Raw genomic sequence first — 22,795 nt, forward strand, 5'->3', positions numbered from 1 at the left:
CATGGAGAGCATTCCCAGCAAATAAAAATAAGAATTTGCAAGCTAATCAAACTGCATGTCCTGTTTAAAGCAGTGGAGTCAGACAGGCCACAACTAACTGGAGGTCCACTGGTTTCAGTGGAATATAACTATGCCTAGTAGTTGCTGGATGGAGCTCATGGTTGTTGTGTGCTTTCAAATCATTTCCGACTTGTGGCGACCTTAAGGTGAACCTATTGTGGGGTTTTCTTGGCAAGATTTGTTCAGAGAAGGTTTGCCATTGCCATCCTGTGAGGCTGAGAGCATGTGACTTGCCCAAGGTCACCCAGTGAGTTTTCATAGCTGAGTGGGGAATCATTAAATCATGATTCATGATGATTTCCTAAAGTACATGCCCTTACATCTGACAGTTGTTTTAACTGCCATCAAGTTGACTTTGGCTTATGGCAACGCTAAGAAGGAGAGCTCTCCAAGCCACCTTGGTCAGCTCTTGCAAAACTCACTACCATGGTTTCCTTGATGAAAACCATGGCCATGAGTTTGCAAGATGATTTTCCTCTTTTCCTACTGCCTTCTGCCTTCCTAAGCATCATTGTCTTTTCTTCTTTTTTTAAATTAATTTTTATAATGCATTTAAAATACACAGTATAAAATTTACATTCAAATACCATACATAACATAAACATATCCAAAATCATAACTGCCAGATGCCTAATCTTTTTCTTTGTTTTAATTCTGGTTGTTTCTTCCAATAAATGTACATCCATTGAGTTTAGATTTTTTGTTAGAATTAATGTTTTATCTTTGTTTATTTTTAGTCCAGATGGATTTCCAAATTTTTCTAATTCGTTCATCAACTCTAAACCATCTTGGATCAGATTAGATAAAGATACCATCAAATCATCAGCGAAAGCTTTAATCTTGTACTCAGTTTTTTAAAGTTTTATTCCTGTTATTTTTGTGTTCACTCTTATATTTTGTAGTAGAGTCTCAAATGCTATTATAAAGAGAATAGGAGACAAAGGACACCCTTGTCTAGTCCCTCTGCAAATATTTGTTTTGTTTTGTTTTGTTTTCTGACCATTTATAAGTATCTGGGTGCTCTGACTTGAATATATTGCTTTAACCCAGACTATAAATTTCGTACCAAATTCCATTTTTTCTAAGATCTTAAAAATTAAATTCCAATCTACACTATCAAAGGCTTTTCATAGAATCATAGGCCTGTTATAGACTGCCAAAATAAAGCTGCTTCAGGTCTCTTTGGAGGTATGCTATTTAAATGATGCATGGGTCCTAAGAGTCCAGAGGTCGCGCCAAAGCCACACTCCGTTCCTAAGCACTGGAGTGCAGCTTTGGTGCAGTTTCCGGATTCTTCGCAAGCATGCATCATTTAAACAGCATGCCTCCAAAGAGACCTGAAACAGCTTTATTTTGGCAGTCTGTAACAGGCCATAGAATCCCTAATAGCAACGAAAAATAATGCTAGTTTCTTTTCATTATGTTGTTCGTGATAGTCAGTTAAATCTAAGATATGTCTAATATTGTCCTTTAGCTGTTTTTTAGGAACAAAACCTTGATGATCTTTGTGTATAATAGATGTTATTACTTTTGTAACACTTTCGGCCAAAATACTAGCAAACAATTTGTAATCCTTATTAAGCAAAGTTAAAGGCCTATAGTTTTCAACTTGCTTCAAGTCTTTTTTCTTCTTTAGGAATTAAGGTAATTATCACTTCTTTCCGGGTTTTCGGAAATTTCTCTTGTTTTAATGAATTCATGACATCTTTCAAGGGTTGCAAAAGTTCATCTTGCAACTTTTTGTAATAAATTGTAGTAAATCCATCCAGTCCAGGTGTTTTTCCCAATTTGCTTTTCTGAATGGCTGCTCTAATTTCAGAAATAGAGATCGGGCCATTCAACAAATCTTGCTGCTCTCTACTTATTTTTGTCATACAGTGGTACCTCGGGATACGAAATACCCAGGTTACGAAATTTTCGGGATACGAAAAAATCCCATAGGGAATTATTGTTTCGGGTTACGAATGTTTTTTCGGGTTACGAAAAAACTTTTGGTGCTTTTTTCGGCTTTTTCGCACGGAATCGCGGCTTTTCCCCATTAGCGCCTATGGCAATTCGGCTTACGAAGGCTTTTCGGGTTACGAAAGCGGCCGCGTTACGAATTAATTTCGTAACCCGAGGCACCACTGTATTAGTTCTCCCTAAGTATCCTTGCATCTCCTGCAGATCTGTGTTAGGTTTATTTATATAGTTTCTCATAAAAGTTTTGGAAAGCTTTTACAATCTTATTTTGTTCGGTGTATGTTTTCCCAGCTTCTTGAATTTTGGTTATCCAATTTTTCTGCTTATTTTCTCTCAGCTTACTTGCCAACCATATTCGCATGCTGAAAATAGTATGCTTTAGTATATTTCAATTTTATTTCTAACTCCTCTTTTAATAAAGAAGATAATTGAGTTTGCAAAATTTTGATTTCTTTCTAAAGTTCCTTATTTAAAGGATTTTTCTGTATATCTTCCTCTTTTTCCTTTAAGTCCTTCATAATTTGTTGTGTTCTTTCATTCTGCTTTCTTTTTAACAGGCAATTTTGTTGAATGAAAAATCCTCTCATCACAGATTTGGAGGCTTCCCATACTGGGATAATATCCGTACCTTTGTTTGTTTTCTTCCAAAAAAAGAGAGGATTTTTTTTTTTGCCTTTTCCAATATTTTAGGATTTTGTAATAGTTTTTCATTTAGCCACCAATTCCAGTCTTTCCTATGTTCTTCCTTAATCTGTAACACTACCGGATTATGGTCAGACAAAGATCTAGATAAAATGTCAAGTTTTTTAAATTACTGTACTAATTGATTTTGAAACTAGAAAAAATCTAACCTTGAGAATGAGTTATGGACTTCTGAAAAAAAGTTAAATCTCTTGCATTACCATACAGAAATCTCCAGACTTCTATCAATGAAAAATTTTCCAATAAATTTTAAAAAAAGATTGGGGAAGTTTGCCCTGATTTTTATTCTTTTTCTTATTGGCTGTTGTTTTCCTATCTAAATCTGGATAGACTACACCATTCCAATCACCCATCACTATCATCGCCTGATAGTCTAAGCCTTCGATTATATTCGCTACTTTTTGGAAGAAGACTCCTTTATTCTCTTGTGGAGCATATATTCCCACAAGTAAAGGTTTTTTGATTTTGAATCATCACTTCAATTCCCAAATAATGTCCACTTATGTCAACGAAAATTTATTTTGGTTGTAGTGCTTCTTTTATATACATAACTATTCCCTTTTTCTTTTGGACCAATGCTGAAATTTTTTGTTCTTAAGTAATTTTATATCTTTCTGTTTAATATTTGTTTCTTGAAGACAAACTGTTTCATTTTTAAATTTTGCTAAATAGTGAAAGATTTTTTTTCTTTTTGGTGATGAGTTCAAACCCTTGACATTCCATGAAAGCATATTAATGTAAGTATTCCAATTATCTCTTGAATTTATAGTCTTTTTCAGTTTCATCTTATTTCCTTGTTTCCCTCCCATTTCCCCCATTTTCTTGCCTTTTTTTCTACCTTACATTAATTTACTTGGTGGTCTTCTTCTTCTGATAATATTTCTTCTTCTTCTTCTTTCTTATTATCCTGTGGTTCCTCTGGTAAGTCATCCTCTACGCCAGGTTTAACTCATTCTGTTTCTCAGGATCTTCTGAATATTCTTCTTGGCTTTCATTTCCTGTCTGTGTATCATTGGTTTTGTCCTTCTCTTTCTCATGTTTCCTTTTCCGGTTCTCAATGTCATCTCTTTTTTTTTTTCAAAAAGTCTTTTGCTTTAAATATTATATTGAGTTTATACTATCTTTGGTTCCATTTTACTAATATGCCTTCTAGTTTCTCCCATTTATACAATATTTTATTTTTGCTTAGTACTGATGTGATAAATTTGCAGTCCTCCCTTTTCTTCAGAATTCTCTTTGGAATATTCTTGAAAAATTTTAACTTTTTCCCTTCGATGATTAAATTGTTTTGATAACTGTTAAATAAGACTTCATCTCTATATTTTTTTTCCAAACAAAATAAATCACAACATCTATGGTTAGGCTTTTTTCTTTCACTCATTGTCTTTCTAAAGAGTCATGTCTTTTCATGATATGTCTGTAGTACAACAGTCTCAGCTTAATTATCTTGGCTTCTAGGGGAAGTTCAAGGTTGATTTGCCCTCAGTCCCATCTATTCGTCATTTTGACAGGCCATGGTATTCACAGAACTCTCTTCAAGCACGACATTTTACATGAGTTTATTCTCTTCCTATGAGTTTTCTTCACTGTCTAGCTTTCACAATCATATATAGAAATTGGAAATATGACTTTGGCTCAGATTTCACTACCACAAAAAGTATTGTTAGCAACAAGTTTTAATTAGGAATTAGGAAAGTTAAACTAAGAAGTTTATCACACGGGAGGCATCCCATGCAGAAATAGGATTTAAAATGGAATTTAAAACTTCCAAAAACCTAAGAAGACATGTAAAAGCGTGACTGATTTTCAGACACATCAGGGCTAACTCGGTTAGAAAGTTGACAAAACATTATTCTTTTTACTTTCAGGTTTTTGTTGTGTCACTGCACCTTAACAGTGATGTCGTCTGAAAATCAATTGTGCTTTTGCGTGTCTTTTCTACTTTCTGTCAAGGTTGAGTTAATCCAGACATTGTCTGATAATAAATCTGCTTCTTTTCACTTTAATTCTCATTTTTGCACAGGATCCCTCCCATGTGATCAACTCCTAACTTTCCATGTGGACAAGGCCAGCCCTGTATTAGGCATATTGAGGCAGGAGTGGCCACTTGAGACTCTTAAGATGTTTCCATCCCAAGCCAGCATAGCCCCTGGTGAGGGATAATATATTTTTAACCTGAAAAAAACAACAACAGCAGCACTTGAACCTGGTACCTTATGCATACAAAACAAGAGCTTTACTTACTGAGTTTTTTTCTACCACTAGATTGAAAGCTGAAGAGGGCTCCTGTACCTTTGATGGTGCACAGAAGATGAGTTTCAGGTGGTGTTGCTTGTTATTTGATTACATGACAAGCAACATCTGCAGAGACTCACTCTTCTATACAGCTTGCTCCAGTTTTCAATCTGACAACTCTATCTCTATTCTGCCCTGCCATTGAGCTACAATCCTGCTTAATACTCTTGTTGCTAAGGAAGACTAAAATAGCATGGGTAAACTCCTTTCAGCAACATTTTACAACAGAAACCACTATTACACAGTACTGATAATTCTGTGTATACATCCCTTGTATAATTGTATGAAATAATAGAATCACAACATCTATGGGTAGGAATCCAACTCTATGATTCTATGATTCTATGAATTCTAGTTAGGTATACAAGCTATAGCTTCCGTGAAAAGACCAATTATTACACACTTGTAAAAAAAATGTAAATACTGAGTCTGTCTTCAGGATACAATAATCAGGGTGGTTTATATGAGCTCTGCAAACATTACATTAACAGTGTAATGTAAAAGCCTGTCATGGGCATATATTACTAATACAGTACCTTGCTTTTGTGATGATGAATGATGGAGAAAGTGTTCATTTCTAAATATTTATTTTTCCATTTTCTGCAAATCACATTAAAAAGAGCTGTCACTATACGGAGGATCTACTTATACAAGCACTGTCATTTGTATTCCCTGCCCCTTTTATGATCATAGAAAACTGTCTTATACTATATTTAGAACACGGGTCTAGCAAGCTACAGTAGCTCAGTATTGCTAACTTATGGAAGCTCTCATGGGAAACTCCAGGATTCCAAACATGATTTTTTCCCCTAGCCTTACATAGAGGTCCCTGGTGTTCTCTGGTGATCTCCCATCCAAGCAGTCTCCCATCTAAGCACTAAGCAAATTCAAACCCGCTTAACTTCTAAAATCAGGTGATGTCTTCCATTTGGTATGATGGTATCAAAAATTGTATCAAGTCATTACAGCTATGGACAGGCACAGGATTCTTCCAGCTTTGCTGCTGTTGTTAATTTCTGCTAAGTCAGCTTTGACATAGTGACCCTATGAATGAGGGACTTTCAAGGCTATTATTAACAGTTCTGGTAATGTCACATGAACTCAGGGCTGTGGTTACATTTACTAAGTCCATCCACTCATCTTCCTCTTTACCTGCATCCTTCCATTTTACTAACAATTATTATCTTTTCTAATAAGCCATGTCATCTCATGATACATCCACAGTAGAATAGCCTCAGTTTGATCAATTTGGCATCTAGGATGGGTCAGGGATGATTTGCTCTCAAACCCATTTATTAGTCTTTTTGGTAGTTCATGGTATCTATAGAAGTTTCTTCCAGCACCACCTTCTTCTCTATCTAGCTTTTTCAGCCATAGATAGGCGCGTTACAAAACGGGCAGTCTCGCGCCACTGCCGGTTGCTGCGTCCAGGAACCGCAGCAGCCAAACAGCGCAGTTCCCAGGAGCAGCAAGAAAGAAGCTCCAAAATGGCACTTCTTCCTGCGCCCTGGAAGAGGCACCACAAGGTGTGAGGAACGCACTCGCACGCCACGTCTGCCACGCGATGTCCAGCACACTGTGCGTCTGCGACGTCAAAATGGCAGCGCCCATCTGTATGCGGCGCCACCATTTTGACGTTCTCGTTAGGTGCGAGGGGCAAGGCATTTCAGGAAGCACCGCCCCTCACGCGTAACGACAGCGCCCCATAGGGCCGGGCCGGAACGCGCCATAGAAATCAGGAATACAGTACTTTGGCATCTAGTTTACTGGTATTGAATATAAAATACAAGAAAGACAGGAAACAAATTTTAAAATGATTTGCATCAGAAGCATTGACTACATGTCCAGTAATTCATAAGAAAAAAAATCAACTCATTTGAGATATGCTCCTGGAAAAGAGTGCTGAGGATACCATAGACAACCAAAAAGACAAACAGATGGTCTAAACAAACTGAGGCTGTTGTGCTTTGGCCACATCATGAGAAGGCATGACTCAATTGAAAAGACAAGGATGCTTTAAAAGGGGAGGGGGAGTAGAAAGAGGAGAAGACCACATACCAGATAGCTAGACGCAATTACGGAAGTCAAAGTCATGAATCTACAAGACTAAATCTGAGAAGTGGAGGATAGAAAGGTTTTGAGATGTCTCATCCACAGGTCACCATAAGTCAGGGCCAACTTGAGGGCAGTTAACGAGCAAACAACAACATGTTCACTCTTCCATTAACAGTGGCCTGTTATAGGGATCAGTTGGCAAGACCCTTAAAAGGTAAAATATGCCTCTCATTTACCAATGGGTCCTTTTTTACTAACCTGTGATATTTGTTTGAATAACACAATTAGATCTGCATATCCAGTTCTGAACCACTGGCAGCTTGCAAGCAGTAGAAACTGATGCAAGCTTGTTCTCTGGTGCTTTGCAGGAGCACCACTGCAGATGGCCAGAGCAAATACTATGGCTTTCAGCCCAGTTGGGGAATGTTTTGCTGTGGAGAATTACCAGTTACACCAAGTGGGGACCTGGAAACAATGGGGCTTATTTATGTTTGGAAAAGATATGTATTCGTAATAAAAGGGAGAAAACAGCACAGGTAATTAAGAACAGGGTTTGCATTAAAAAAAAAACAGAAAATGGTTTAATATGATTCCTCTGACTATAATCTGAAATGGCACACTCCTAGGATTCTGTATTTTATAAATTACAATGTGGTTTTTGTGGCCTCAATTTTATTCACAGTCCTATTGTTAGGAATTCTTATAGAGATCATATTTAGCAACTCTAGCAGCTGTTAAAGCCCTATGGCAACAATGTTGAGCATGTATTTAAGAACATTCAAAGAACCTTGATGGATCAGACCAAAGGTCTGTTTAGTCCAGTATCTATTTCATGCAGTGGGCATTTGTTTGTTTGTTTGTTTATAATACCACTATTCTCCTAGCACAGAATCCAATGCAGCCACAAGCAAGAAAGAAGGACAGTAGCCCTTTCCCACTGTTATTCCCCAGTAATTGATATTTTAGAAGCACACTGCCTCTGAACCTGAAAGTAACATATTGCCATTAACAGAAATCCTCCCAAGATGTGCTACTGTGATCGAAGATAAAATATGCACAGAAGATAGCAGCACATCCCTATTGTCTTGTTAATATTTGGGTGATGAATCTTGCCAGTGATTCTGGTCTGGTGGCTGATGGATGAAGATGTCGGTTATCTCTCCAACACAGGAACAGAGTGAAGCTCCAAACACAAGCTTTCGGCTTGCTTGGAACAATGCCTGGAGAAACAGCTGCTGGCTCAAAGAATCACTCTCCAGCAGTTCACTCCTAAGAGGGCTTTATTGCTTTATTTCAAATAACACGAGCTAATTACCACTATACAAAAACTCTTACCAACCAACACTATCTCAAACTCCCACAATCCCACAGCACAGTGTTTTGCTTACATACAGAATTACCATGAGGCGACCACTTAGCCCAGCCTCTTCCTATACAAGTTGCTATGCTCCATAGACACCAATCCCTCTTCAGACTGAAGACATAGCATATTTACATTTAGTCCAGCTCAGTTGACCTTGAGCATCCGGCTGCTGCTCTGGACTCCAGCTGTAGCCAATTTAGGCTTCTGCAACCATTGCCATATCTGAACATTTTCACTTTCAATACATTAACATGCCTAGTCTTCTCTTTCAATGACAAAGAGAAATCCAGAATAGTGTCCTTGTCTCTGTATCTCTCCTTACATTTCACTATTTTTAGATTAGTTCTTAGTGCCCCTTGCACGTGGGTATGTGTATAGACAAACATGCTACCTGAGCACCAGGGAAAGTAGCACAGTGCCTGCCATGATTTCTCCTTGCATCCTAAGGGACTTCCATGGCCTGAACTTGAAACCACTAAGAGGAATGGAGTGCCACAGTTATACATTTCATGATTATTGATTAAAATTAGAAAGGACATGAGAAGCATTTCAGAGTTCAAAGCTCAGTGCTCAGCCTCCCCATTCCAGAGGTCAGTGACATTTAGGTTTGCAGGCTTGAAAGGTTTGAAAATTGTGAGCCAGGACTTGAACTTTACTATAAGGGTTTTCAAATTTCTACAGAAATATATCTATATTCTGTGGGTTGATAACACTTTTCTACCTTCCCTTCATCATAAAGAATAACAACTTTAAATATGCAAACTGTCAATTTATTTTTGAAGCTGGATCATAATCCTAAAATACCAGATAAACAGTATATACTGAGAAATATATGATTTGCTTTAATTCACGGTAGACAGAAGAAACTGAACTTAAAAATTATCCAGCTATTCCCAGGTTTAGGAGAATGTATTAAGTTTGGAAGAAGCTGGGGTTGCTTACAGTTGGCACTGGGCCCTAACAAAGATGTCCACACTCCTATACCCTTTAACTATCTCAGTTTGGCAGGGACAGATGTGATTACTCCTCTATCATCACTTGTTTTCAGCTACTTTTACAATGTCTCTTCTCTTTCTACTTCTTCCACTTTCCTCCTTTGTCCTTGGCTTACTTCAGTTGTTACAAACTAAGGGCTAAATAATATTGCCAATTTTTGCACATTTGCATCAATAGTTGTCTTCACTTTTCTGCACAAATTCACATCTATTCGCCTTCTCTCTGCTGAAAACACGCAACCATTCAAATCCATATGAAGTAGACAGATGGCCACACATATGATAATGCACATTTCTGCAGATTTCGGTGGATACTTCAGGACAGGAAAAACCATGAAGCCTTTTTCTGAGGAGTTTGAGTTTTTCAGCACACACACACACACACACAGAGAGAGAGAGAGAGCAAACTGCTGAAAATTATGTGTGGCCAGATCACATTCTATTTGACTGGAATGGGGAATATTATAATTGTGTAGACTAGCCCTAAGTTTAATTGCACTTAATTAACTCAGCAGCAAGGAAATGAAAGAATCTGCTTTGGTCAGGTCTCACCTGGAATACTGTGTTCAATTCTGGGCATCACAATTCAAAAAGGATATTGACAAGCTGGAGCATGTCCAGAGAAGAACGAACAAATTGGTGAAGGGTCTGGAAACCATGCCTTATGAAGATCAACTTAGGCAACTCATGATGTTTAGCCTATAGAAGAGAAGGTTAAGAGGTGATATGATAGCCCTGTTTAAATATGTGAAAGGATGTCATATTGAGGATAATAATAATAATAAGCTTTATTTGTATACCGCTTTTCCGTGGACGATCAAAGCGGTTTCCAATATCAAATTAATAATACATAACACATCATGACTCTGCTTCTCTCCCCTCAAAATGGTGGTCAAGAGGAGGGATGGACCAAGCTTGTTTTCTGCTACTCCAGAGAATAGGATCCAGATTCAAACTAGAAGAAAAGAGATTCCACCTCAACATTAGAAAGAACTTCCTGACAGTAAGACCTGTTTGACAGTGAAACACACTCCCTTGGAGAGTGGTGGAGTCTCCTTCTTTGGAGGTCTTTAAACAGGGGCCGGAGAGCCATCTGTTGAGGATGCTTTCATTGAGAGTTCCTGCATGGCAGGGAGGTTGGACTGGATGGCTCTTGTGGTCTCTTCTAACTATGATTCTATGAATCTTGCCTTTCTCTGTAGACTCAAGCAAAAGCAAATTGCTACAACCTCTCCTAGGCCTGGAACAGACAAGCAGGAAGAAGCAGCTTGATCTTGCTTTTTTCCAAAGCAGGTTGAAACCCCACTGCCCACATGGCCCACTCCCAAAGCAGGTTGAATGTACATGCTCCAACCACATGGCATGACATCCAGCTGCACTACTGGGTACTTTTTTGTTGCTTTCTCACCATACATGAGCACCGTCACACAAACACACTATTCACAACCCTGAAGTGCCTCCCATGTCCACCCAGATGCCATCCCATTAGATGGCTGTCCCACTGAATGGCCACACAATCACACATGTGATGCTCCACCTGTACATAGCAACATTACATCTCTGTGCAAATGATACATTGGCAAAGCACAATCATAGAGGCCCCCTTACATGCCCCCTTCACCTCCCTTCATCCCATGCCCCCATTGGACTGTCTGATTTGTGTATGTTTTAATTAAATCCATTGGATCTGGCACACTTTCATTTTTTTCTCCTTTTCTGCAGCCTGCACTCACGTCGGTTTCTTTATATGCAGGTGCAAAGATGAGCAACTTCAGCACTAAACAGAACTCTCCTTTCTTCTCTTTCTTCCAGTTTTTAGTCCTGGAGCACAGGTTCAATCTGGTTTATAGCCTCTTTGGAGGCATGCAAAAAGATCCATCAGATTACCACCTTGGAAACCTTTAAGAAGGCTATTAAGATGGATCTCTTCTGGCAGGACTTTCTGGATTAGAACATCCTTGTTGACCTGCCTCCCCTCCCCCCCCCCCCCCCGCCATTATTCTCCATCTTTACTTTTTACTCTACCCAGTCTCTGCTTGAAATTTTATCTCATTTTAATTGTTATTGTACACCATTGTTTTTAACCTCTTTTTTGGTTTAATCACTTTTTAGCATTTATTATCTTTTTATGCTTCATTATTTTAATTGTATCTTGTTTTACTGCTGTAATCCGCTTGGATTCCTTGAGATTAAGTGGAATATAAATTATTATTATTATTATTATTATTACTACTACTACTACTACTACTATGCATCATCTAAATGCCCTGCCTTCAGAGCATTTGGAAATCGCTTTATTTTGCCTATCTATTCTACCTCCTAGCCTTTATGTTATTCCTTATTAATAAGTTTTTCCATTGTGATCACCCTCTGATGTTGCTTGGCCATACTTGTTCCAGTGTTCATCTGTAAAATGTTGAAGGGCATGCCCTCCCTCTCTGAATATACTCAGAGACATCATAGCCACACACTGATCGGTTGGAATACCTGTCCTATGGTAATCCGAGTACCCAGGAATCACATAGTTAGAATACAAGAACTGTTCAGCAGTTAATTCAGCTCAGATCAGTTGAAGAGTATCCAGCAGGATAAAGGGAGAAGTGAGAGAGTGGTCATCAACTGGTCGAGAGGTCATTCAGCAAGTTGGTAATCTAGATAAAGAAAACTGGCAAAAAATGAAGCAGGTTAGTAAATCATAACCAGTCCAAGGTTTAAAAAAAAAAAAAAACCTCAAATGCCAAGGAAGGTTTGAAAGCAACAAGCTGCAAGAGAGTAGCTGGGAGAATTATAGGCGGCTGTTTCAAAACTCCAGGTGCCTAATTAGGTCATCGTTTCCTACTTATTAAACTTTAGGAGGTTCACAATCTTTCTTTGCTCTGTTATCATTTGATGAATGATGGCAATTGATCTTCAGGGTCAGCATCACCCTTCAGGGATGGAGAGGGGTCCTCTCCCCCTCCCGCATTCTTCAAAGTGAAAATTGTTATCAGGAGCTTCAGATTCCTGGCAATCTGCCTCCTCCTCACTGTTTGACTCCTCCAACTCCAGTGGGTGAGTTGTGGCACTACCTATTTTGATTTTTAGTGGATCCTTTCTTGCCTCTTTGTAAAATTATGCAAGGATCTAGAAAAAGGCAGAGAATTTTTAAAAGAATGGATTTATTCAAACTTTTACAACAATTTAGAATGAATCCAACCAAAATCCTTCATTGTTACCTAACAAGGCATTGTTCGCACTGCATGGCTGATAACCTATCACTGTCAAACCATTGTCAGACTTCAGTTCTTATCAACACCAGCTAGCCTAGCCAAGGATGAAAAGAACTGTAGTTCCCCAACATCTGGAAAAACACAGAAAAGGGCCTGTGCAGTGCTTAGAGAGAGGAAAGTTAAATAAAATACAAATGGAACACCTTCCAATGCTGGTATTCTAAAACTGCTGAATAAGTATGGACTCATTGCCCTTGCTGTTTTACGAATCTGATATACACTTTGCCTTGTTTTACAACCAAACTAGGAACATATAGTTGTTCTGTCATGTCTAGTCTGACTCTCACAGAGGTAATAGATCAATTCTGTAATCTGAGATGGTCTTGCCCAGCCACAGCTTTACCACTAAAGATAAATGTAGTCCTTCTGAAATGATAAGCGTGCAGACTTTTAAAAAAAGCAGTTTTTTTTAAAAAAAAAACTTCATAGGTATGGATTGCTACCTCCACTGCCATCAATTAGAAGTAAGACATGTAACATTATATTGTAGTGTATTCTCACATTCTAACAGGATTGTCAGCTACTCCCTGTTTTCTGTGTTGTTTCCCTTTTTAAAAATAACACTCAAAATTTTATGATTCGGGGGTTTTTGGACTGTTTATTGAAGGGGTTGCCTCCACGTGGGTTCTTTTTTTAAAATACAAAGTTGGGGGGTTGTACTTTTGCAAGCCTTGAAGTTTCCCTGAGTGTACAGCAATTGCTGCAGGTCTGTAAAGTGTGAAATGATGAGGTACAGTTTATGACATTCTAAAAGAATCCTTTTGAGGGATTCCTAACAGCCCTAGATATGCAGCATCTCTATTTCTCATCTTAAAAGTAGATGTTTACTCTCGGGGGGGGGGGGGGCATGCAAGAAATTGTCTTTGTTGTTGTTTTGTGGCTTCGAGGCATTTCCAGTTTATGATGACCATAAGGGGATCATGGGGTATTCTTGGCCAGATATGTTCATAAGAGATTTTCCACTGCTTTCCCCTGAGTGTGAGAGCATGCAATTTACCCAAGGCCATGCAGTCAGTTTAAAGTTGGTTTAAAGCTGGGGATTGAACTCTGGTCTCCAGAGTCATATCCATGACAAACCACTATGTTATGATGGCTCTCTAATCTTAGAGCAGGACAAAATATTTGTTACCTTGTCTCAGCATTGTCCATTTAGACTGATAGCAGATTTCCAATTTATGGACAGGGGTTTCTCTATCAGCTGCTACAGAATAATTTATTTAATTTGGGGGTTGGGGGAGTTGCATCCCTTCAGATGTTGTGGTATTACACTTCCCAACATTGCCAGGGTCAAGGATGACATCTGGATTGTGACAGATCATCCATTCATTAACTTGAGATGCCAAAGATTGAACCTGGAACTATCTGGATGCAAAGCATCTTATCAGTGAGCTGTGGCTGCGTGTCCTTTTCCCAGGGGATCTGTCAGCAGGAGAACTGTCTCAAGATATAGCAACAAGGACCTCAGACTTTATCCACTTCCTAGTTCTTTGCATTGGCTCAAGGGAAGCAAGCTCCCTCCTGACATGCAAGCATTAAATGAGATATATGAGAAGCAAATACTTTTTTTAAAAAAGCCTGGAAGCTTTAGTACAAACCAGAGGTGTCAGATGCTATTACTCTGTCAAACAAGTGCAGAAGATTTCATACAAGTAGCAGGCAGCAGTGTTTTCTCTGTGGGGCTTGGGTGAGGCAGAAGTGCTGAAGTCCCCTTCCTTTTCTTGACCTTTGGGGACAAATACACATTGACGGGACCAAAGAAAGCTGTGAGCACTGGGAGCCGAAGAGAACTCCCCAACCAGCACTTGTTTTATTTATGAGCACTCCAAGGCTGAGATTAAGCTGAAGTGAGACATTATCAAAAACACTGTTTTATCTCCTTGGGTGCCTTTGACTGCACAGGTAACTGTTGACAGAAGGAAGGAAGTGTCTATACTGGCTCTTCTGCCAAGTAACTGAATCAGCAGCAATATATCCCACAATGTGCTGGCAGAGAGAGGGGACACAAGTAGCTACAAATAATAGCAATTTGCATAGTAATTTCCATTTTCTTTCTTGTTTTCAGCAGAAAAGATAAAGCAGCATTGCACTAGGATTGTATCTTAATCAATAACAACTTTATACATTTTGCACTATACCTGAGTTTTTAATTACCTACATAATTACATGTTTATTGCCTCACTAAATGATAGAATGGAAGGACATCAGTTTTGAACCACAAACCAGTACCTTGCAACCTTCAGATTTTTAAAAAGTATCTAAAGATAACTATTATTTCTTAGAAATGAAAAAAAATCAGATTTAAAAAAAACCTGTAACTATAATGTGAGTTTAACTGTTCTGAAAAATGATAAAGAGTCTTGTGGTGCTCACAGACAAACTAATTTTATTTGGTGTAAATTTTAATGGACTCCATTCCACTTGATCAACAGGAGTCCATAAAAGATTATGCAAAAGAACTCTTCAAGAACTCTAATACTCTGTGGTTTTGCTGCAATAAACTAAAGCAGCAAAGCCCCTGTCAAAAGAACTGTGTGCTTTCATTACAACTCGATCAAATGTTTTTATTTGCTTTAATAATTAATTAGGGTGGTTGTTCAGTTATCTGATTAGGGTGCTGGAATCAATAACTTTACATAGAGAGATTATAATAAATAGACCTTTTCTTCTGATAGGAAAGTCTGGGCCAAGATTAATTCCTCTATGGGAAGAAAGACATTCAGCTGCTGACAGTCTGCATGAAGAACTTACAAGGTTAAAAGGATGAGCAAGGATTTTGTTTTCATTCAGTTTAAGTATGAGTTTACCAACATTTGCGGGAGTCTGTATTTGGGGTGAAGATACCTTGAAAAAAATTTTAAGGTGCAAAAGAAAGTTTCTTCTGGGCCCAGGACTCTGAGTGTTTAGAATGTGAAAATCTAGGTTGGAATCCTTGTGTACTGAATCATACTAGTGCTGAATTAGGGTAGCTACCATGCAGAGGGGAGATCCTCATTTTTAATAACTATATGCAGAGCTTGGGAAAGCTACTTTTTGGATCTACGTCTCTTTGAATCCTCCATATTGACCACCCTGGCTATAGGATATCCCACCATATATCCAAAAATTCCAGGGAAGCGTACCATAAAATATATTTAAACCATTTAGAATATAAAAGCAGTAAAAGATATTTTACACTCTAAGAACTTTAATCTATATAACACATTAAAAGCATTAACATCATGTAAATATAAAAACTGAAACTTCCAAGGCTTTGACAAAAAGCCATGTTTTAACTTGGCACCAAAATGAAGTCAGCTTTGGCAGAAATTAGGCCTCTATGAGTTAGTCTCCCAACAATACCACAAATTATTTTTGTAGCCTAAAGAAAATGGTGAGCTTTTCAATTCAATGCCTTTCCTTTAGGGTAGCCCTGTGAAAAAGAAGACAGGGAAAAGGAAGTTTTACTAGGTACAATTTAGCTTATCACCTCCTGGAAATCTTTCTTCAGTGTGACTAATAAAGGCACCTGCTGGGATTTCTTCTTCAACATAATTGTTAAAGGTACAGAAACCCTGTACCTGTCTTCTTTTTGCAAGTGGCTACTTCATGGCTCATCTCAGGCATGCTGAAGGTAAGCTCTCCATTGCCTGATTCCTTATCATGTCAGGTAAAATAGTCTTTCCATAAAAGAAAAGGACTTTTCGTGTACCCAAAGGCATTCAGCCCAAAGAGTCAAGGCTTTTTTTTATGACAGCATCTGCTTCTATTGCTATGACTGACCAATTTATAATGTGGTTGGGTTTTTTTTATAATGTATAATAATAATAATAATAGATTTTATTTGTATACCATTTTTCCCTAGATCAAAACGGTTTACAGACTATAAAACTATTAAAAACATCACATAAAAATAGATAAAAACAAGTAATACAATTATAGAATAGTTTGGTTTCAGGCAGGGATAAAGTGAGAGGAGAGGATTTTCCTGGATGCTGGACTTGATCCAGCAGCAAAATCGTTGAAAGGTGATGTCAAGGATGTTTGGAAGGAGATGCATCAATGGCAAAGATGTCCCATGGCTAGCTACTCAGCAGCCCTCTTGCCTTATAAGAAAAGTGACTTCCATTCACCAAGTCTTCCCATAATTTGATTGCCTGCCTCTTGCTATTGCCTCTAATGGTTGAACCACCATTATAACACTCAACTATGCTGTCTTCATGAAAAACTGGCCATGTAAAAAGCTATCTGTCAGATTATTTCTATTCCCCATCCTTCCCTTGCTTTCACCAGGATATTTTGCAGTGAGACAGCTATTTTCTTGCTTAAAAACAGAGCTTCATTAACCATTATGTTAAATACACCATGAAGCAGGGACCCAACTCAATTAGGGCCCCTGCTGCTGTTGTTTAATTATGTAAGGTCCCCCAATGTGAAAAGTACGTTCATCTAGTTCCCAACATTGCATTTCTTTAAAATTCCTTGCAGCTGAGGATGTACTCCTGTTTCTTCATCATAAAGCAGGGCAGCATTAGCCATCTCCCCCAGCTTGGGGTAAATATAAACCAACAATAGCATGACTACCATGATGAGTGGAGCATTCTTTATCCTGCAGAATATTTGTATGTAAATGTGAGAAAATCAGATGAACAGTGCAATAAACCGAAAAGACCTAAGGAAGCATTCAATTGCTTCTGCTTACTTTTATTAGGGAAGAGTAATAGATCTTCATTGAGTGAAATAACATATTGTAAGAGAGACCTTCAAGGAACTGGTCAGCATGAGATCATCATATTCTTTAATCTGTCCTTGTTTAATAATGTACTTCTTCTGTAGAGTTTATTTCGTCTGTTATTGTGTGCCTTCAAGTTGATTCTGACTTACTGACTGTTAAAGGGTTTTCTTGGCAAGGTTTATTCAGAGAAGTTGAAGGGAAGCAGGTTTCAGGGAAACATTCTAATATCTTTTTGAAAGTGTAATAGATTATCTCAGGAGATAATGGTCTCTTCTTTAGTGGAGGTATTTGCATTGTGGCTACCTGGCTTGTTTGCCTGGTAAGCTGTACTTTCAACCTGTATTGTAGATCCTGTGTCAAGGAGAGGTCAGAAGATATGGTTTCAGGTTTTCTCTTCTAAACCTATACATTGATGACTGTAAGAGAGAAGTGTAGATTTCAGAATCAAGAAATTTGCAAGCAAAGTTGTGTGGGAGCAAAATTAGGTATCTTTATAACACAGAAATATTGGTACATGTGGCAAAATGAAAAAAAAATTAACAGAGAAGGTCCAAGAAGCTATGGTGCAGTGGTCCCCAAACTGCACTATTTAAGGGATTTTGGACTTCAGCTCCCAGAATTCCAGACTATTGGCCAACATGGCTGAGGCTTCTGAGAGCTGAAGTCCAAAATCTCTTAAAGAGCACAGTTTGGGGACCGCTGTTATAGATCGTGAGATGGGTTTATATAGTTATTTATTTTCCTACCTTTCTCCTTATGCAGGATTTGAAACAGTTTTCAAAGATTCAAAAAACATGGTACAGTTAAAAAAAATCTGTTCAAAAGTTTAAAAACAGTTAGAGGTGGTTTATCAGCCAGGCATGAACTTTAAGGCATAAAATCTGTAAAACATGAACAAAGATTTCCAGGAGATAACATAGTGGTTCATAAAAACACACTTGCTTGGTGTATTTAAGCTCAGATTTTCCAGCATGTAAGCAAATATACTTGTCCTCACAGGATATGCCCACAAAACTAAAGTGGAATCAGATATCATCTCATATAGCTAAAGTTCCTATCATTTCATATAGCTGACCTGAATGGCTTCCAGAGATGGGAAGGGAACATGAAAGCATTTTCCTTAGACCTTTGAACCACAATTCCATGAGGTGTAGACTAGATGTGAACCACAAGCCAGCCTTTGCACAGAGGTGGGAGACCTTTGGCCTTCCAGATGTAAAGACCAACTCACAAAATCATTTACAGTTGACCATACTAAGTGAATACAAAGGATGTTGTAATCCAGTGTAACCTGAGGGCCAAAGGTTTCCTACCTCTTGTCTGCACTAAGCCAAAATAATTTGAGATCATTCCTGCTTTTATCAGGGATATTCATATTCCTAAACTACTACTTCTACTAGTACTTCTCCTCTCTCTCTGCTTCTTCTGATTTTCTTAACAATTGCATCCCAAGCAGTTTTAAAGTCTAGGAAGTGTGGGTAGATGAAACCTAACTCCCTCATCTCCACCCTGCTGCTGAGTGGAAACAAAGGCAATAAAATTTTGATAATTCTTATGATGTTTCTGTTACAGTTTTCCATCCTGGCAAGGATGACTTGGTGCCCAAGCAACTGAGATAATTGCTTGACCAGGCATTGTTTTCAGCAGTACCCATGAAAAAGAATGCAGTTTCTTGCTATTTTGAAGATACTATGGCCCCATACCCACTGGACAAAAAAAAAGCGGCTTATTTTGCTGTGATTCTGACTTGGGTTTTTTTTCCGAGTCGTAATCGAATCTGACCCATCGTTCCCATTAAAAACGGGTGCAAACAGACCCGGGGTTTTTTATCCCTGTTTTCGTTCCCATTGGTATATTCTCCGTGGTAATTTGAAGTGGGTTATTTTGCTCCCCGTTCCCATTGCCCTTCCGGAACCTCTTTTTTTTTAAAGCAGCTGTCAATCAAGCGCCTAAGTGCTTGACGTCACAGCCAATCAGTCGCTTAGGCGCTTTTCCCCTCCAGGAAAGGGAAAAGGGAGCCTCTCTTTGCCCCAAATCCATTTGCATCCAGGCTCTTCTGTGTCTCCCCAGACTCCCTCTGGGAAAGAGAGAACAGGAGCCTCTCTTTGCCCCAAATCCCTTTGCGTCCAGGCTCTTCTGTGTCTCCCCAGACTCACTCTGGGAAAGAGAGAAGAGGAGCCTCTATTCGCCCCAAATCCCTTTGCATCCAGGCTCGTCCGTGTCTCTCCAGACTCCCTCTGGGAAAGAGAGAAATTCCTTTGCCTCCCCGACTGCTCCCTGGGCTGTTTGGAGGGCAATCAAGCAGGCATGTAATGCAAAGCCCATCTGCTGCTCATGTGCTCAGGCAGAGGGAAAAAAGACAATAATAATAATAGGTAAAAATGGTGTTCAATGGGTCTCCTCACATGTCGGTCTATGAATGTGGAGCAGGATGAAGGTTGCAGGGGGCGTAATGTGTTTACTGTGTTTGGAGCTCAATGTAGCATGATTGCCTTACCCTGCTTCCCAATCCACCGGGGGAAAGGCTATGCGAACGGAAGAAAATGGCGCCGGTAATGCAGGAAAGAGAACAAGCAGGTGACACCCCTAGGCCAGCCCCTTGAGCACTGCTCCTGCCATCCCCAAGTTCCTGAATCGGACACCCTTTCGTTCCCATTCATTTGCCCCGAATCAGACTCGGGAGGCACAGGAAAACTCGCTAAAAATGCACTGTTAAATTAAACCGCTTTATCAACCACTCATTCGGGTTTTTTCAGGATAATTCGATCACATGGGAGTCAGATTTGAATCCCAGTGGGAACTATATCGGAACAATGTGGATCGAATGTGCGCTCAAATGGGAATGATGCACCCATGGTTCGTGTCCTGATCTGCATTATAAGCCAGTGGGAATGGGGCCTATGATGTGGACATACAGTGTAGCAAAATGCACCCAGTTACTTTTGCTTCTTGTTGCTTTGCCCAGCATGCATATTTCTGTTTTTGTCTTCTTCTTCCCTCCCTCTTCCTAAGACTGCTGACTGCTTCTAATAGTCTGAGATGGTTGGCAGGGTCCATTCTCAGCTAAGTAGCAACAAAGAAGATGACAAAACTGAGGCTGTCATACTTCAGACACATCATGAGAAGGCATGACTCACTGGAAAAAACAATAATGCTAGGAAAGGTGGAGGGAAGTAGAAAGAGAGGAAAGCTGCATGCTAGACGGATGGACTCTATTAAGGAGGTCACAGGTATGAGTTTCCAGCAACTCAAGAGGACAGGGAGTCTTGAAAATGTCTCATCAACAGGGTCGCTGTGAGTCAGGATTGACTCAAGGGCAGTTAAAGTTAACAATAACAACAAAAATCATTCCTGGACTAGGATGGTTCTTAGAATCACAGAATCATAGAGTTGGAAGAGACCGCAACAGCCAAGGGAAGCTATTTCTGGGAAATGAAATCTTGGTCAAAAAGAAGGAGGAGGAGGAGAAATTCTTATAGGCAAAAATAATTTTTACGGCTGTGGAAAGTGATGTAGGGTCAGAACTGGTTGATACGATTAGTAACAGAGCCTCTCCATGGAGCAGTAGGTCTTCACACATAGCCACTGAACTGTGCTCTGACAGTGGCACATTACGTCTTGCTGACACAGTTAAATCATAGAATCATACAATCGTAGAGTTGGAAGAGACCACAAGGGCCATCCAGTCCAACCCTGTGCCATGCAGGAAATCCCAATCAAAGCATAACCGACAGATGGCCATCCAGCCTCGGAGTGTAGTGAAGTCTCCTTCCTTGGAGGTCTTCAAGCAGAGGCTGGATGGCCATCTGTCGGGGATGCTTTGATTGTGATTTCCTGCATGGCAGGGGGTTGGACTGGATGGCCCTTGTGGTCTCTTCCAACTCTATGATTCTATGATTCTATGATTCTATGTTCTACTCTAGTTAAGATTATCCAGTCGGATTCTAGCCACAATATAATTTGGTTTGGCATACAAAAGGATTTTGTAGCTCTTTGAGACTGAGAAAAATAACGACAAATTGAACTTACTTTTTTAAATTTTATTTCATGTTGAAATAGATCTACAAGTTTCTCATCAGTTAGAACTACCTTTTTCCAGTTTGTGAGGAGCAAACAAAAACAATAAAAACAGGAGAAACATGAATATTAATCAAGGAAAGAAAACAGTTTTGTTTCCTCTATTCTTCCACAGTGCCAAGCAGACATAAAGTACTCATTCCCATAAAGAAATTAGAAAAGGAGACCAAGACAAGAAATTGCAAATATATGAGATATTGTATATACACTTACACAAATATTTATAGATTTTAGAAATAATGTGGAGGTAGTATATGTAAGAACTAATTTTCTTAAATATTTTATTCATCATTTTAAACAAACCTTTCCCATAATCCTTTTTTCAACTTTTCTGGGGGGAAATGCTTCTAATCCCCCCCCCCGCAGCTTCACATCTCAAACCATGTGAAAACATGCCTTTTTGTCAAATCTTACAGTTCTAAAGATATTACAGTATAGTTATATGTTTTAAAACTGTTTAAAATTGCTTTTATTTTCATATAGTATAAATTGTTAGCATTTCTTAAGGTTTTAAATTGTTTTAAATTGTTAAGTACATCTTCCCATAATCTTGTACTGTTGTTGTTTTTGTGTGCCTTCAAGTTGTTTCCAATTTCTGGCAACCCTAAGGCGAACCTATCATGGGGTTTTCTTGCAAGAGTTGTTCAGAGGGGGTTATTTTCACCTCTCTCTGAGTTTAAGAAAGTGTGACTTGCCCAAAGTCATGGCCAAGTAGGGTTTCAAACCCTGGCCCTCCAGTATCCTAGTCCAACGCATCAAACCATTGCATCATGCTAGCTCTCAGTCTTGTGGTGTAGAGTAGGATGAACAAATTTTGACAAATAAAAGATCAACCAAGTAAAATAATGCATGCCTAAATGTTGTTTGGTTGAAAGTATGGCTAGGTAGTACACTATACCAATGATTCTAACACTTTAACCATTCAGGTGATTTGGACTTCCAGAATACCCAGCCAACTTGGCCAATGGTCAGGCATTCTGGGAGCTGAACTCCAAAACATCTGATGGACTGCAGGTAGACAACCGCTGCCCTACTTCATTCAAAACCCTAGGGAAACAATTAAGGAAAGAACAATACATACACACACACACACACACACACACACATATACTTCTCCAGAGATGAAAAGGGCTGTCTGCAGAGGGAGAAAGAAATGGCCCCACCCTGTTTCAGAACTCACCTGTTAAGATGATGCACATCATGGCTGAAATGAGAGGAAAACAGACCCAAGTCATACTCCAAGGCCTGACACCACAGTAAAATAAATTCCTGGTTGCTCCAGTTAAGACAGGAAAGAGCAAACTGT

General features: G+C 39.0%; 1 protein-coding gene across 4 annotated transcripts in view; it reads left to right on the forward strand.

Moving 5' to 3' along the window:
• The window catches only part of DLGAP4 (DLG associated protein 4), a 524,530-nt gene that overhangs the window by 353,744 nt on the left and 147,991 nt on the right, over window positions 1–22,795 (forward strand). The gene's annotated exons all lie outside the window — the stretch shown is intronic.

This window comes from Sceloporus undulatus, chromosome 4, assembly GCF_019175285.1.
Source record: "Sceloporus undulatus isolate JIND9_A2432 ecotype Alabama chromosome 4, SceUnd_v1.1, whole genome shotgun sequence".
In the NCBI taxonomy this organism is placed as follows: Eukaryota; Metazoa; Chordata; class Lepidosauria; order Squamata; family Phrynosomatidae; genus Sceloporus; species Sceloporus undulatus.